At 43.9% G+C, this 17,968-nt stretch overlaps 1 protein-coding gene across 1 annotated transcript in view; it reads left to right on the top strand.

Moving 5' to 3' along the window:
• The first annotated feature begins 2,916 nt into the window (after positions 1–2,916).
• HIC2 (HIC ZBTB transcriptional repressor 2) overlaps positions 2,917–17,968 on the top strand; it is a 49,197-nt gene continuing 34,145 nt past the window's right edge. Inside the window, exons 1-2 of the mRNA XM_048323084.1 lie at positions 2,917–2,929; positions 8,172–8,175. The gene's annotated coding sequence lies outside the window, so the exon portion shown is untranslated. The remainder of the gene's footprint in view (positions 2,930–8,171; positions 8,176–17,968) is intronic.

Raw genomic sequence — 17,968 nt, 5'->3', positions numbered from 1 at the left:
TGCGTGCTCCTGGTGTGCTGCTGGTATGACTGTGCAGGGCCAGACAGGGAGGGAGGGCTATTTAATGGGGCCATGTGTTATTGGAACTTGCCATCTAACATTCCTCGCTTTCCCCAGTGTGTTCTCCCCCTTTGAGGGTGGAATGCAGTAATTGCCATACCAGAAAGAAGCCATGATCTGCCTGTCTAGCCTGGCATCCTTTCTGCAAGACAGGCAAACACCAGATGCTTGAGGGAAAGGTACAGGAACTCCTGAAACAAACAACTATGGTATAACTTGCACACAGAGGAAGTTGGTGGTTGGTTTATAGCCTGAGGTGAGGGAGTTTCTAGCCTTTACATGAGTGTGTAGCTGGGTATTCTCTTCATATATATGACAGACTTGCACTCAAGCCATTCTCACAGACTCCCTGCCTCTGGAGCTGGGTGCCAAGGAACAGCCCAGCTCAGCTGCACCACTGCATTGTGCTGGCGTGGTCCTCAGTCCCCAGCTTTTGTAGCAAGGGGTGTGGTAGAGCTCCATAGTGTGTTGCTGATGCCGTTGTCTGCAGAGGATGCTGAGACACTGTTCCAGGCAGTATCACCAAATGACAGAAGTTACTCTGTTCAGTGAAGTGTGATCTGAACTCTGCCCTGCTCCTGTCTTCTAAAATGAGAGCCGGAGGGTTGGCTCCACTGATGTTCAGTCAAGGCCACCAGTAGGGGACCACTGAACCTCTATTGCGAGTTACAGTAAGAGCTGCTATCTGGTTTCCTCCCTCCTGGTGTTCTCCAGTGGCCAAATCTTTCACCACAAGCTGCACATGCAAACAGCACGTCCTGCCACACAGGGACCTTCGCAGGAACTGGTGTGAAACAGCCTCCAGCAACTGAAAGCATGAGGGAGAGAGGCCTGGGGAGAAAGCTATTGCCCAAGCAATAGCTTCATTGTCTGGTGCTGATGTAGAAGTCAGTAATATGCAGGATCTGTGTTCACCTCAGGGATGAGGTAGGGGAGAGTGCTCTTTTTAATTATGTATTGCTAATTCTTTCCCAACCAGCCAGCCTGGGATTTCCTTGCATTCTGAGGCAATGCTTTCATCTGCCTCCTGTTTAACAATCTGGACTTGCTTGAGAAGTTGGTTTTCTTTCTTGTGGAAGATTGCACTGGAGCCAGAGTGTTGTTTACCTAAGATCTATAATAAAAATTCTTTATCCTTATTTTGCTTCCTCTCCAACTCGAAAAGGGGTGGCATGGAAAGTAGCACGTATTCCGTAGGGAAGATCTTTTGGGTTCAGCCTATTTAGTAACCACAGTTACCAGACTGCTCTCACTTCAAGCAGTTGGTCATTCTCCCTTGTGTTACCTGGACTTCTGTAGTCTATGGTTCTGATTTGCTGCAAGCTCTCCCAGCAACCCCAGGTAAAGTGAAGCAGAGAGGTTGACTCTCTTCCCAAACAGCAGCTAGAAATTGACCATTACCTGTCATTTCTCCTCTGTGAAGTGATTTTTGCTGAGCCCTCTGATGAAGAAATGTTCTGTCCAAGCCATTATCTGGGTTGTGGTGTTGTAAGACCCATGGTGAAGCTTTAAGAGGTCCATACTACTTAGTAAGCTGGAAGCATACCTAGTTGCTAACAAACAACACAAAAATCTCAATTCTAAAACTTGAGAGTGATCTTCTCTGTTAGGTAGTCAAATTAATAGCTCATGGAATGGTGTAGATCCAGGTCCATTGGCAGACTGTTGCTGATGTGGCTTGGGTCTGGTCTGGCTTTTTTAAAAATAATGCTGTGAATATTTCTTACATGCTGTTGCCTTTTCCTGTTTTTTTTTATTATATCAATGCTCTTTTTCTCTTTTGATACTTTAATTTTAAAACAATGCATATGGTCTGGTAGATTGAAGCAAAAGACAAATGCAGAGCCAGAGATAAGTTTTTCTAAATGCAGCTTTAGATTTGTAGGCATGGTTAATTAGGAAAATAAAATTTATAATTTTAGTTAGCTTATTTTTAAGTGGGCAGGAAATTAGCATTTTTTAGCATGGAAGTTGGGAGACTTCCTATGCCACATTCAGCTCCAGCATAGCATGTAACTTCATCATTTGTGCAACCCACTAATCCCTGCATGGGGATTCAAAGAATTAAAATGCTCTTAATTTAGTAGAACGAAATAAATGAAATTAAAGTTCCTTTTCACACTGAATGAGGGTGTCTGTACAGAGATACAATGTAGTTTAGCTAATTCACTTTAAATTCACAACTTTAGTTAATCTGAATTAAGTTTCCCAAATCCTGCGTGTAAAGACATCTTTATTTAGAAAAAGCTGCTGTTGTGGAAAGAGCAATGGACTCAGCCCTGGCCCGAGGCATTCTGGCATGCAGTTTGCTTGTTCTGAGACAGAGAGCATTTCTGGGCATTAGCAAATTGTCTACCACATCCTTTTCTTCTCCTCTCAGAATGCCTCTGTGCCACCTCCTAAAATTGTGGTTTCTGAGCCATTACTCTGAGTAACTTGCTCTGGTTGTATTTGCTGTGCAGCTGAGGAAACAATATTTCAGAAATTTGTACCATTTCAGAACAGGGAAAGTTAAACTTGTCCTGAAACCAGTCATGAAGACACCCTTTGATCTGAAGGGCCTGCCCAGTGGATGTTCCCTGCCAAGGCCAGGTACAGAGCAGGGAGCTCTTGTGCATAGCAAAGATTTGTGCAGTAAAACCAGACTTGGGCTGCATATAGGTGGGAAGCCAAACCATGAGAACAACTGTCTTTTAGGGTCAGAACTTAGCTGAGAGATTTGCTCCTGAAAATATTAGCTTTTCTGCTTGGAAATGATCTTGTGGTCATGTTACATTTTTCTTATGAAAAGAGAAACTGGTCACATGGGTCAAACACAACCATTTAGGACAAATCCCTAAATGAAACTTCCTGTTCCCAGATGCAATGAGTGCTCGACCGTGTAACTCTGACTGCAATCTTCACCCAATTCACTTTACTGGACTGTTTTCCAACCCTTGCCCTAATGGGAAATTGTTCATAGAATAGTTGCATTTTCTCATGGGCTGCTAATTTTGGTAAGAGATCAGCTGGAGTGGGATCACTTGGATTTCTCTAAATTTTTTCAGTTGGAATTTCCAGTATGTTGATCATGGATGTTATAAATTATGGGTGGGAGATAATGGAGTAAAAATTATTTTATTGCACTCTATCTTTGAGTTGGGGTGCATAGATAGACACCATGGGAAGGAGGTGGTTTTCCATGGGCCAGTTGAGGAATTCATGTTCCTTCTACCTGGCAAAGTCCAGCCTGACATGCTGAAGCCTCCAGAAGCCCTGAAAGCACCATGCACTGTGCGTGTGTACTATAAATAAACTTTTAAAAACATGATTTAAAAACACCTCTGGCAAAGCACATGCTTAACTGAAACCTGCCTGGTCAAGGTTGACTCAGTGGTGTAGGAAGAAGATGGGGAAAGAGCAAGTGGGAGGAAATAAATGAAACCTGCTGTCAGAGAAAAGCCACTTGTTTGTCATTTTCAGGATGTCCAAGCTCTTGGCATGTGAGCTTTGGGAGATCCCTAGTGACTTTCTGGATGTTTGCACTTGGCATGCGTGTTTGTGCATGCTCTGAGATTTCATTAACAAAGCTGCAGGAACAAGGTTAGTTAACCTGTCAGAAAAGAATCAGATGGCTTGGAATCATAGCTGATTCTCCAGTTCCAAGAATCCAAATAGCTCTAGCTGAAGATCTCCAATCAATTAGACAGAATAATTTCAAGAAGTCCTCTTAATGAATTTTTATGTGTTCCACCCACAGTTTGGATGGCTGCATTTGTTTTAAATGGACAATTCTTTTGATCTGCACAGAACCAGAAGAGGTTTGGGGAGATGAAACTCTCTGAGGGTAAATTGCTCTGATAGTATCAGTGGAGGTATATAATCTATATAATCTGCACTGCTTCTGTCTCAGAGCAGGTCTGGCTTACCTGCTTGTTTTTTAAGTTGTAAAAACATGATGCATCTTCAAGTAAGAAAAAGAAATCTGCACTAAGGCTTCTTTAGATGGGGCACTAAGGGGTTAAAGGCATTGCCCAGTCCCGAGGAAGCCTGTTTCAAGGCAGGCATCGACTGGAGTAAGGTTTTGCTGCAGACACAGGCTGATGTGCTTGCAGCAAGGATTGCAGCCTTATCAGTAAAGATAAACATGCAAAGGCTTCCAAACCCCGGCGTCCCTGCCACTTGTTTGGGATCCTTTTTCAGAGACCAAGAGAAAATACAAGATCTTCTCCAAGATAGATGCTACTTCCAAAGGGGGCAGCCAGCAAACTTTGTAGAACGAGAGACCATGTATTACTCTGTGGTTTGGAACAGGTACAGGAGATATTAGTTTACCTGATTCAAAACAGTACTTGAGACCTGGCAGTATCATGTGAGGTTGGCCCTTTCCCCTCACTCATCAGTCTTTCGCTGAGTGTCCAAATGCTGGACAATGCTGGGTTTTGTTGCCCTCCCTGAGTTACTTGCCATAGCTAATTGCTGCTGCCAAGCAATCTCCAGGCTTTACTACCCATTTGTTTGCCATTTCTCGCAAATACTGTGAATGTTACTTTGTTTTAATCCTGGTGCTGAGAGGAGGGGAATGGAGATAGTGTTTCTGTTAAAAATGCGCAGGATCAGCTACAGAATTTTTTGGGCACAGAACAGACTGCTTGAGTTGCCTGCAAAAATAGTCACTATGGTAATATTAGGTATAATTAAGGTGTAGCCTTGTAAATAATACATTTTTCTTTATTTCTCTCTCCTCCCGTTCTGTCACCAAACACGGCAAAGCAGGAGATGCAGAAATCAAGCACCTGGCTTCTTGAGGTCAAATTCCAAAAATCTGCATTGAAAAATGCAGAAATTATTCCAGATGGGTTGAGAACTAGCACTCTTTTTCTGTCCAGGAAAGTTTGTGCCATTCTGCAGGCTCAGCCTGGGTCCTTCTGTTTTGCCACTGAGCCTGATTGACACTTACATGTGTGTGGCCTTTTTACACAGTGGTGGACTTAAGTTTGAAAATCCAGACATTTTTGGACTGTGACAACAGTTGGTATGGTGTTTCAATCTGTATTTTATTTTTTAAAAATTATATATACTATTTTAAAAGGGAGTGTAGCAACTTACTGCAAAAATTGGAGAGGAGAACAGTTTACAAAAACAATTTAAAAGTTGCTCCCAATTGAGTGAGTCTTTGAACGTGGAAAAAGAGACTTATTTCAAAAAATTCTCTTAAACTTGACGTGTGATAGATAAAGCTAGTTCTGAGAACGTGAAAATGTGGGCTCCATGTGCTAAAGCTATTTGAAAAGAGGTGTGAGTGAAGGGGCTGAGGTTGGTGTGAACGTCAGACTTCCTGCCTTCTGCACTTTCTGTGTCGCAGCTGTAGCACGTTCATAGTGTGGCACTTCTTTTAAAAGCGACTCTGAACTAGCCCAGCCTTTCAGGGAAAGACGAGCTGCAGCCAGAAATTCTGGCCCATCGAAGGATGACAAGAGGAAGAGCTTTGTTACTAGCTTGTGTTTGATCTTAGCTGCTTTTTTTCTGCTCTCAGTAGCATGCTAATGATACCTGTGGGAGGTGAAAAATGGGTGAATTCCTGCTAGGGTGCGGACAAGTTCGCAGTTTAGTTCTTGTCCTCTTCTTCCCCTCTGGTAAAAATTTTGGGGGCTGTCCCAGATACATAAAAAGGAACTTTTTCCTAGAATAATTTTCTGTCCTACATCTGCTGAGGAGTCTGAATCAGAAAGGCAGTAAGCAGTTGACTCAGTTTGTTTTGTCTCCTCTTCCCCTTTCTTATGTTTGAAATTACAAACATTTATGGGAAATGACTGGCTTGAAAGTCTAGGACAAGTCTGAGCTGCCCATAAGCCATTCCTTTGCTTCAGTTCAGTTTTGCCTCATTTATTTTAAACTTTAAAGCTGAAATGCCAAATGCATCCTAAATCCCCTTTTGTTTCAAACACCAGAGTTGCCAGTTTCACATTTATTACTTGTGATTCTCTACATATTACCTCCCTCTTGGTATCAGAGGACCCAGCAGGGTGGGCAAGCTGCACCCTGGGTCAGAAGAGCAGGGCGATGGTGGAACAGAAGGGTGCCAAACCTGGAGGCAAATACACCCCAGTTTCTGCTGCTGCCCAGGGAGAGGGTCTGCAAGTCTGTGATAAGGGATGGAAGGAGACCAAGAGGGATGGGTGGGCCCCCAAAGGCAGTGATCTGGATGCCAGCATATCTTGCTCCAGCTTTGCAAGGAGCAGCATGCAAGTGCTTCAGAGGGAGGGCTAGTAGTGGTTTGTGGTTTAGGGAGTTGACACAAATAGTCTCTGAACCCTTTTTTTATGGGCCTGCACAGGAGTGCTCTCTCCGGGGAACTGGAGCCTGTCCTTCTTGGTGTACTCCTTTCTTGCTTAGCAGGTTCGAGGCTGTGCTCAGAGCAAGCAGTCATGGCTGGCTGACAGAAAGGGGAGGTTGCCATCCTACATAGTTTGTGCTGTGTTAAAGTTAGATTAGAATGGGGCATGTTGGTAATTAAACACTTGGGTTTCTGGGTTTCTGTCCCTAAACTACTGCTGTAAATCAGCAATTGAGTTCTGTGGCAGGCAACCTTTGACAATATTTCTGTGCCCAAGAACTGTGTGGGCTAGGCTATTTTTAAACCTCTTTCAGTAAGTGCACTGTGTAACATTTTTGTGGACAGAAAATACAGAACAGTGTGTTGACCTTCATTGCTGATCAAACTTCAGTTGCACCCAGATATAACTGATAGCAGGTCTTACCTGGATTTGCTTTTTGTCAATGCACGTAGGTGGTCACATGGAGGGGAAGTGAAATACTTCCATAATATATATAGCACAAATACCTGGATGGAATAAGAAGAGACAAAGTGTGTCAGAGGGGAAAATGCATTGGAAATCTTTCAACTCTAATGAGAAAACATTCCCATAGTTCAGATACTTCATTCTACATGAAGGCTGATGCTGAACCTAATAAAAGTCATCCAGATGGAGAGAGATCACCACCTAGTACTAAAATACCAGCACTCCTATTGGCCTGCAGTGTGCTCCTTGTACCTGGCGAAGCACTGGTTACACTAATCTCCCAGCCTGCTTCCCTTCCAATTGGGAGCTCAACAGGGATGACCAGAGGGAATCTTAGTGATGCTACAAAGAAGCCTGTTTGCTTAAGAGGGCATATGTACATCTTTTAACAATCTGGTTGTGTACCTCCTTTGTGGGAGGATCCCTGACCTTATACAGAGAGGGACAAGTGCTAATTAACTTAATTCTGGGAACAGAAGGTGGTATGACCTTTTCCAAAGTGATTCTTTTGGGCTAGAGTTTAGAGAGAGGTACTTGCTAGAACTGATGCCTGGATTTGCTATGAAAACATTATTCATACAGAGGTGTAAAATTTCCTGGTGTGGCTGGGGAAGAAATGAATTCCCTAATCTCTCTTTTTAGGGTTCCTGGTTCCTTGTCTAAAAATTGTTGGCGTGGTGTCCGAATTTATGTTATTTGGTATCAAAACACAGTTAAGTTTTCTGTCATATCTCTTAGCACTAAGCACAGCAAGTAGATCCAAGTAATTATTAGACCATTGTTTTCAACACTACTCATCGTGTTGTGAACATCCCATCTTTTATTGGTAACCCAGGAGGAAATTAATTTCTGGGAGATTTTTTTTCTGAACTATCAGGGTGTTATTTATTCTGAGCATCTTCCAAATTTCAACCTCTTTTGCCAGAGAAGTGGAAAGGCCTGTTAATGCCATCTCTTTGCAGTGCTCCCTCTGAGGAACACAATTATAAGCATTCTGAGTGTGCCTACGCCATTTGATTTTTGTTCTTGCTACCAGCACTAAGCAATCAGTCCCAGTTGCTCCAGTGTAGACAAAACCAGAAACAGCTACAGCACTGCCTTAGCAGCAGCTGCGGAGGGCAGAGCTTTATGGAAATGTGCCTGAGGTGAGCAGGACAGAGGGCCATTGGTCTTACTCTGCTGAGGAAATGAAACGCAGCCCCAGACAGGAGGCAAGTTGCTGTAGACCCCCTGGCTGGCCACGTGTCAGGCTCACAAAGCATTTAGGATGCCTGGCTGCAGAGAAGTAGGCAGAAAGCTGCCCATGGCGTCTTACAGCTCGAAAGGTAGGAAGGTAGCTGATAAAACTGGATTTTCCTCAGGTGAAGAAATATCTTTGGTCCCTGCTCCCTGTTGTCTTGTAATGTATTTTTTAAAACCCCAAGAAGGCAACTCTCCTTCATTCCCCATCACCACCCCCAACAACAAAAAACCACAGGCTTGCTGGACCCTAAGAGAAACAAACGTAAGCACCTCTTTGGAAAACACTGCTGAGGCCTGCGGCCATCCCGCATTCCTGAGGAGGCTGAGAGCCTCCTCCCCAGCGTGCCGGCCCAGCGGGGCAGCCGGCGCTGGAGGCCGCACTGGTGCTGCTCCCTCGCTGCACCAACATGCCTGCGCACAGCCCCCGCAGGGGCTCGCACCTCTCCCCGCCGTGTCCGTAGCCACGTTTTGTGCTGCCCCTGCTCAGGGGAACAGAAGCAGCACCTTCACCATGTGGCATTTTCTGCCATATTCATTCAGAGGACAGCTCCATGTCTGAAGTGCTGCCAGACTGAGCTACAAGCACTGTGAAGCAAACAGCTGCCACATCCTCATCCTACTTCTTGTCACAGCACTGCAGTGGAGCTGGAAGTTTTTCAGCAACATAACTAGGTAAGGGATATTTATTTTGATGAAAATGAAGGTAAAATCCCTATTTCCCAGTTGGTTTGATCCCTATTTACAAAGATCTAGTAATGCATGTCGGTAGAAGAAATACCTACATGAGTGAAAATGTGCCCTGCTACTATTAAAAGGTACGCAGTGGAATTTTGCCTAAGGATAAAATGTCATTTTAATTGAAAGCTGCTGTAACTTGATAGGGAATATCCACAACAGTCTTGAGGATCTACTTTAAAATACAGTTAAAGGCAGAGACAACTCCCACCACTCTGTCTCTTAGAGCTACATGTCCTCTTTGATCCATCCATGGTGCTTACGATTCCTAAGAGACACGCATACTGCCAGTAGTCTGAGCTCATTAATATTTATATGATACCTTTCATCTGAAGATATGTGCTTTGCTATTACTAATTAAAAATCATTTCACAAAACCCTAAAATTTAGCTCCATTTCATAGCTTACAAAATGAAGACCCAGAAAGTTTTTGTGTCCTTGCATGAGATAAAGCGAGATTAGGAATGTGGAAGCTTGTCTGCATGGACTCCTACTGTGCTGTGTTTCTTTATCCTTCTGTTGCCAGTAACTTTTGACAAGGCAGCACAGGTTTCCTTTGACAATAAGATGGACCATGAACCTGCACTACCTAGGCAATACTAAGAAGGAGAGTGAAGGGACCCTTCTCTCTCATTCTGGTTCTTCACACAGCACTTGCTTGCTTTTTAGAAAGCTTCTTTAAAAATACAACCTGAAAATGCTTTGTCAGCCCCGCAGACCACATCCCAAGTGAATATTTAGTTGAACATGTTAAACCCTTCCCTTGCATACTGTATTTTAGTTCCCATGTTAGAGTAGGTAGAAGGGATGGTGGGTTATAATCCACACCAGACATGGGCCCTCTCCTCTCAGTCCTCCCTGGTGCTTATGGAATGAAGGAGCTTGGCTCAGTGTGAGACTGATAACGGGAGGGAGGGCTTGCCATGCGATTAGACCAGTTCACTGTAAACACCTAAGTTGCACAAGTGGCTCAAACTTTGATCTTTTTGTTGTGGAAAAGAAATCTGAGACTCTGAAACCTACCTTCAGTCATAAACAAGGAGGTGGACATTACTCAAGCCCAACTGGGGAAATGTAAATACAGTTAAATGTGATCAAAATGGAAAAAGCACTTCTTTCTTCCCCATTCCCTGCTCCCCAGTATACTGCCTGCTTTTACCAGGGGCTCCTACTCTGACTTGCCTAGCTCTGTTTGTGAATGCAGGCCCCAGTCTCACACCTAAAACACCCAAATCCAAGTGTTCCCAAGTGCTGTCTGGGATAAGGTTTAAGCCACAGGTGCAATTAAGCTTTTAAATGGTAAGCCTGTTTGGTTAGGGGCACACCTAGGGCCTGCAAGAAGCTGGGAGAAAAACGATCAGTCTTTTAAACTGACAGGTGGTTCCTGAAATACTGCTGGAAGGGTTAAGAAGAAGCTACAGTATTTGTGATTCTCCGGGTATTTAGTGTAACAACTCTCAGAACGAGGTCTCTGTGAATGCTTCGGGCTGTCTTAGTGAGGTGGGATTTGATTTTAATTACAAATCTGGTACTGAATTATCAAAATTATAATTTTGATGAAGGCTTGGGCACACTCTTCATAGTCCTGTCTTCTTTTCCCCTCACACCCTCTTTCCGAAATCTGCCTGTGCAAACACTGGTGCAAAAGGATAAGTTTCATAGGAGTGTAGCCTGTTAGCCTGTGGTCTCTTTTGCTATTGGCATTTAGGCCTTTGATTAGATTTTTAGAGGAAAAATGTCATAGTAGGTTGTCTGGTAGAACGCTGGTGAATATTTTAAGATGCAAATGTTCACAGGTGTTCAATGAGCGTAAGAAAAATGGGGGATGTGAGACTTGAGCAATTCCTCACCCTTTTGATTCTTTTGCACTGTGTCATAGCTTTACTTTTACAATCATTAGAACAGCATCAGAGACCTTTGCTTTGCATAGCCTTGAGTTCTTGGGCAAGGATTTAAACATGGAACATTAAGACATGTTAGTGAACGTGTCCTAATTAGTCTCTTCCTTGGCTACCACATCCTCAAAGGCCGTGTGCCTTACCTACACTAGGCCTCTCAAACACCTTCAACAATGTAGCATTTTATCCTAGTCTAGACAAAGTCTTAAGGGTTATGTTGTCTAGTCAACTAATCACTCCTTATAGTGGGAAAACTGCTTTCCTTTAGGATTGTTTCTCGGACTGTTTTTTCCTCCTTGCTGTCTCTTTTCTCCTCCTTCCCTCTGTATACTTTCCCTGCAGCAACTCCTGTTCCATCTGCTGCAATGTAAGCATTAACTATTTAATTGCTGATTAGGAAAATCTCATCACGTGGGCTTTGCAACAATACTGGAGTGGGAGGCAGAGGAAGGAGATGTGTGAGTTCCCAGTTCTCTATCACAAGCTGACCTGGGAGGGCATTAGTCATTCTTGACGCCATGAGGGTGTTTAACATCTCTTCAGTCTAACGGGTACAACAGTTGAATGGGATTTGGAGGTACCTGAGCCCTTGTCATCTCTTGCTGCTGAACTTGCTATTTGACCTTCAGCAAGTCAGGCTGGGCCTTTCATCCCTTAAGTGGATAGAGGGCAAGTACTGTAGCTAAGTGCTTTTTGATTCTTAAATGCAGAAAACATACTCATGCAAAGGACTAGTTGTTTTTCTTGTATAGTAAGAAGTGCTGTGAGGTTTTGAAATCTCTTCCCTATGCTTCTGCACCAAGTTGCAGAGAGTGAGATGAGAAGCTGGAGGAGAGCTGCAGTTCTCCAAGCAGTGAAAGCCCTTTTAGCTCTGCATTCCCAAGCAGCCATATGGGGCTTTTGCCCAACTGACTTATTTCCTTGTGTGATGCAAATTCAGCTGGTGGCCCCCTTCTCTCCCCTTGGCATCTGCTATTCTAAGCACTCGTGTGGGTTATCAGCATTTCAGCTCCTCTTTGCACTTAGAGCACCCAGTTGCCTCAGTTGGGTGCACTCTGTAGTACGATACTTGTGAAAACTCGGCAGACTCGGAGGGGGCTGTGGGAGATGTGGTAAGAAAAGGTGTGCAGGTGGACTCTGCAACCCACGTAGTCAGTCTCTGCCCTGAGGGCTTTCCATGGCTCATCATAATTGCCAGTTTCTCACTTGGTTTTGCAGGACTCTGAAAGTTGCATTGGAGATGGGAATTGGACCTTTTTCATTCTGTTGTGAAAGAGAAAGGACTGAAATGTTGGGATAATTGGAGAACTAATGAAACTGTCATTGTAAAAGACAAGAAAATGGTATTCTTAGCAATTAGCAAGGGAAAGCATTTCAGTGAGGCTGAAACTATCTTATTTGTTTGGGGAGTTTATTGTTAGCAGATGTTTAATTTCCGTAAGCAATTAATATTTGGAAAGCTTAAAATTATTTTTATACTTGTAAAACCCCCTTGTATTTTACTTAATTGAGGGAGTAAGCACTCACACAATGTCTCCTCAAAGACTCCATAAAGGCCTGAACTGGCCTTCTTGATTCTTTCGAAGAAAACATGGGTGTATGTGTAGGAGAGTGCAGAGGAGAGGGTAACTGTATATATGGGCACAGAATGGAAATAAAGGACAAAATACCTTTGAGAAAAGGGTCAAAACATGCCAATATACTTCTCATGCTGTCTACCTCTATCACTAACAACCCCTACTTCCTCTCCCCCAACCCCACCCCCCCCCCCCCCCCAAAAAAAAATTCAATTTTGAAAACATCCTTGCAGGTCACGTGGCAGCTGGCAAAGGCTGCTGCCCCTTCTCCCAGACACAGCTTATGCTCTTGAAACAAAGCAAACTGGGTTGAAATTCTAGGCATTAAAAAACTAAAGCAGCTGCTTCCCTGACATCCTGGGTTGGACTCTGATTTCAGTTTCACTTCTGCTAGATCTTGGGTAATGTCATTGCTACGGTGTAACTGAAATGAGAACTGGGGCTGCTAATTTTGACATTGGGTCACCCAGTGGTAATCCATTTGTTATCTCTGTTAGATTTGTGAGAACACACACACCCACTCCCTTTAGACTGCAGTAATTTATTAGGCCTATTTTATGTCTGATGGTCACTTGAAACTGTACCTCTTGCCTGTCAGCAGCTGTAATTGTTTTGTTAAGTGACTATCTAAAGTGAGACTTCCTTGTGCAAATGTGTATTTTAGACACTGTCACCAGAAATCCAGTGGTTCTCCTCTCTCCCTACCCCTCTCTCCCTGTCCCCTTCAGCTGTTTAGATTTCAGGACACATGGCTTAAATGAACGTATGCTTGGAGTTTGCAAAATGGCTTGAATGACAGGAGAAATCGGATCACACAATGAGAGTTCAGAACCCAGCCACCAATTGGTACAGCAGGAGTCTGCAGCTCCCTTATGCTCATTATTGTCTCGGCATAACATCCAGCACTGTGTGTTTCTCACGTCCCCTCTGAAAAATGGGAATGCAATTGAAATGAGCGGGCGGAGGAATGTCCCCCTCCCTGCGAGCGGGGCTGTCAGCCTCCGCTTTCTGTGGCACCCCCAAGGCCTGTGGGGAGCGGGGTGGAGAAGGGCCTGCACACCTTATTCTGCCTTCTTTGCTTACACTGGAGAATCTCCAGCTTATCCTGCCAGTGCAGTGACTGCATGTGGAGGAGGGGGAGAGGTTGTGTTGCAAGCTCTGAGAAAATTAGTTGTTCTATTTTATCTTTTGCAGCTGCAGCACTTTTTTTTTCTCCCCTCATCATTCCCCCCTCCCCATGCAAGTGGTATGTCTGAACCATATCCTTCAAAACCAGTTTTCTAAGCAGATTAGATGGGCAGCAGAGACAGCTATGCAATCAGGCAAAAATGTGCGCTGAAGCCTTCATTTCATGCAGTGGCCAGAGCAGTAAGTGTCTACCACCTGCATTTTTTTTTTTCTTCTTTCTCTCCCTTTGCAGTTATTCTGTAGTGCTGTTGTCTCTCACTGTTGTAGACTAAAACAAAATGCTCATCCTGATCCTTAATTATATAAAAATTGGGGAGGGGAAGGAAGTTGGGTTCCATGCTAATACTCATTAACATGAAATGTAGAGCGTGCTCCCAAGCTGGCATGCTTCACCATGCAAAGTGACATTTGCTCCCTGCAAGCGTGCGGAAGGGTAATCTGGGGATTACCCTCAGGTTCTCTAATACCAATCCTCCCCTGACCAGTCTGGAAAACCAGTGTCTAAGTTTACTGCTCCTTTGAATTAAGTATACTCCCCTGCACCGCCACTGCAAGTGAATTTGGTCTCTTGCTACCCCATATCTTTCAGTGTTCCCTATCAGCCTTGTTGCATGCTAGGAATCTGACAATAATGGTCTTCACCTGCTTTGAGATACCATGAGGACACTTAAGCATTGGTATTGGTTTCATGTCTGGTCTCTTATAGGACAACGAGCTTAATTTGGGACTAAGCTCTCCAGACAAGTTTGGAAACCTTATGTCTTGTTCAGTGTGGGTGGAAAATGGGGATAGGTTAGTGGGCTGAGTGGCAGACCTGAGGAAGAGAGAGTTGAGTAAGCCTCGGCTGTCTTCCAAGAGAGGAAACAGAGCAAAGTGTCCCAGGAGTCACTTGTTGCTCCTCTGGAGAAAAGGCAGGAACCCAGAGCAAGGTGATCAAGTAATGCTTCTTACTGTGAGTCTGGAGAAGCAGGGGAAAGAAGTTGTATGATAAAACTAGAAAAGAGAAATTGGGGATTGAGATTCTGGGGGAAAATGAGAGAAGGAGAGAAAAGAAACTTTTATTTTTTATAGAGGGTATGAAGAAGGAAAGAAAGAGAAACTAACCTGAAGACTTTGGTGTGCTTTGTTGGGTAAGAAAGAATGTACTATAAGCCCAGACAAAGAAAATTATATTTGAAATATTGGTAGAAAACTGTGCTTTAACATATTGGCACAATGCACTTAATTATCTTCTGCTGATCCCTCAAAAGTAAAAAATTACTTTGAGGAGAGTTAAAAATTGCAAACAAGAGAGACTCAATCTTGCTGGCAAAAAGGGGGTGAAAAAGTGGGTGGAAAGCTGGTTGAATGTGTCAACCACAAAAGTGGTGAGATACAGTCGTAGAGAATTCGAGTTTTAAAACACAAGGAAATCGTGCAGAGATATTTCTCACACTGACTCGTAAATAGCATCTTTGGGTGCGCAGCATTGCCAAATTTACCCTTGTTACAGGGGCAACTTACAGTAAGTTCCCACCAAAGCCATACACCATCTGTTTGAATTACTTAGAGGAAAGGTTTGTCTCCTTATTCCCCTTCTATTAGATGTGACAGATTCATGTCTTTGAGGGCAGATCACTGTTAGGCTAAATCTTTCTCTGGTTATGATTCCTTATGACTATAAAACAGTCACAAGGTTATGGGGTTTAAAAAGAGAGGTTTATTGCAGTTTCCAGCACTGAAACTACAGGCTAAGTGTCTCTCCTTTTCCTTTTTTTTCAAGAGTAAATCAAATCCATCCATAAACACACATACACACTCACTCTGCCTTCTCTCAGATACACAGACCTGGGGGATGAACACACACTACAAGAGCCGCATTACAGAGTCTACAAGAAAACTACTAAAATAGCTTTCTGTGAATGCATAATAATCTTCCCTCTGAGTCCTCTCCACTTGTTTTAAGAACTGGTTGCTGAGCATGAGTTGGTGGCATCCCTAACGTTTGGGGCAGAACTCAGAACCTTCAGTTGTTTCTACCCAACTCTCATAGAAACTGTGCCCGTGCCTTGGCTTAGAGCAGCAAGGTATTGAGACCATTCAGACATCTGTTGCAAACCCCCTGGTTCAATACTTGTCAGACTTTGAGCTAGTTGTTAAACTCGGCTGATGAACTAAATCCTGCAGTCCTTAGGTCACGCCAGGAGCTGGGTAGGAGGCAGAAGGGTGCTGATACTGCTATAATTTAAGCTCCCTGCTGAGGAAGCTTCTGCAGGAGCGAGATTTGTTCGCTGTATTATTTTTAAGCTAGTTTGTAAGAATGCTGCTGTGGTCAGTAGGAGACTGTTCTGAATTTTCCTTGGAGTGGCTTTTGCAGGGAGCAGTGTAGTTTCTTTAAAATGGAAACATTATTTTCCTCCTAGAAAAGCCCAATGCTAGATTTCTGATCACCTGTAAAATTAATAAACTAGCTTTTTACCAGAAATGTTACATTGACCTGTCTATGCTGCCTGAATGGGAATACCTCTTTGCTTTGCTTTTCTCTAACTGATCTAAAAGGTTTCACTTGGGCTTGGTTCAAAACATTGCATTGGATTCCAGGTCATCCTTGACTGCTCAGAGAGCTGTTGACTGATGTACCTATTCTGCTGGACTCCAAGGGCCCTAGCCTTCCCATATGGCAGTACAGGTCTCCCAGGGGCCGTGCTGTGCCACAGGAGACCTCAGTGTGTGCTTTGGGAGCTGCCTTCCAGCATGGGAGGCTGACCCAGAAGTAAGGTCAGGGTTACCAGGCTGCCAAGCTGCAGTGACTGAGGCAGTGCAACACTGTGGGAATAAAAGCAGCTCAACATTGTACTGACTCAGAACAAAATTTCTCAGGTCAGGTCACCAAACCAAAATGAACTAACTTTGGTTTCAGTAATGTAAAATATTCCATTTCAAATGACACCAAATGCACTGGTGTTCACAAATAGGTTTCCTTTTTTTTTGTTTGTTTCTTTCTTTTTAAACTTGTGAACTTCCGTTCTACATAGTCTCTAATTTCAGTTTTTCTGCCTAAATTGGGATGAGAGCAAATGTGGAAATACTGGAATTTCTTCCTTTCTGAGGAGGAGGCAGCTGATGAGTACGAGCAACCAGTTTCAGGGTTGGGACAGCTGACTCTGAAGCCCTGTACACTGGAGCAGAGCAGGCGGTGGAGGGGCAGATAGGTGGTGGAGGGGAGGGAAACACACTGGCAGACAGAGGGAAGTAGGAGACTGGAATGAGAAGCAGCAATGAGGACTAGAACAAAAGATAAGGAGGAGAGAGCAGAAGTTTTTACTTGGCTCCCTGAGCTGTAGGAGCAGCTCTGTTTTTGTGCTGTTACACGGCTGGCCGTGCCCAGCTCAGCACCCTGTGCTTGGCTGAGTGTCCAGCAGATACGTGGGAAGGGGCCACCGCGAGAGCTCCTGTCCCAGAGTGCAGGAGGAACTCCATGGAGAGGGCAGGGGCTGGTGAGGTGGAGCTGGTGGGTCACACCAATGCACAACCAGGCAGTGCTGCAGGGTTTCACTTCTGCTCGCAGAGCAGTTGAGTCCTTCTGTGCAAATGGAACAGGGGGTGAATGCAGGATCAAAAGCTGAGCACTTCTGAGCTCTCATCCCAGCTCTGAGCAGGGCACTGCAGTCCTTGTGAGTTACAGTCTCTCTGCCACTGAGTCTTTTTCTGTAAAGTAGAAAGCACAGGAACACTCTTTTCTGGTGGGACTGGGAAGGAGCACTAGTGACTGCTCCTAGCACTGCAGAGTGTTTATTATGCTGATGCTTTTATTATTTAGCAAGTTCCTTGACTTTTAAAAAAATATATACCGAACTGATACACTCCATCCATCAGCAGTGCCCTCGAGGAATGAGTAGCTAATTAGAGAGCAGGACTTGTGAAAAGACAAACCCGGGTTATACACGGAACAGGTTTCTCCAGTATTTATTGCCTACGTTACTGGACAAGCTTCCTTGTAAGTAATAGTCAAATAATCGGCCTGGGTCCTTTTGTGAATGGCTTGAGTCTGTGTGGTCCCTCCTTTGTTAGAGCAACTCATGGTGTCTGAAAGCTTCTGCACCCCCTGTTCTGAACAGCAGAGCCTGGTGGCACCAGCTGCTTCTGCCTGGAACAAACATTTGCATGTGACATTAAAAAGGAAAAAGCTAGTTTCAAAATGTATTTTGTTTTCCTTATCCTCTCATTTTTAGCCTTAGTTCAAACTCTGGAAATATTTAAAAGATTAATGTATTTAGCTTTTGCTACAAGTATCTTTTAAACAAGTGAAGCTTGAAGAGGAAAGAGAAATCTTTCCTTCAGAAATAAAACAGCAGCCAGTGTTTGGAAATATTTTAACAATAGACCATATGGGAGTCCCAAACTATTAAGCTTTATTATTCAGAAGGCGGAAAATGTGGTTTGATATTCAATTGATATACAGTATAAATGAGAGCCGCAAACTCGGCTCCCTTGAGCTGGGATTCAG

Source organism: Corvus hawaiiensis, chromosome 18 (assembly GCF_020740725.1).
Source record: "Corvus hawaiiensis isolate bCorHaw1 chromosome 18, bCorHaw1.pri.cur, whole genome shotgun sequence".
NCBI classification, from domain to species: Eukaryota; Metazoa; Chordata; class Aves; order Passeriformes; family Corvidae; genus Corvus; species Corvus hawaiiensis.
The sequence above is the reverse complement of the archived record's forward strand: the minus strand, read 5'-3'. Positions and strand labels throughout refer to the sequence as shown.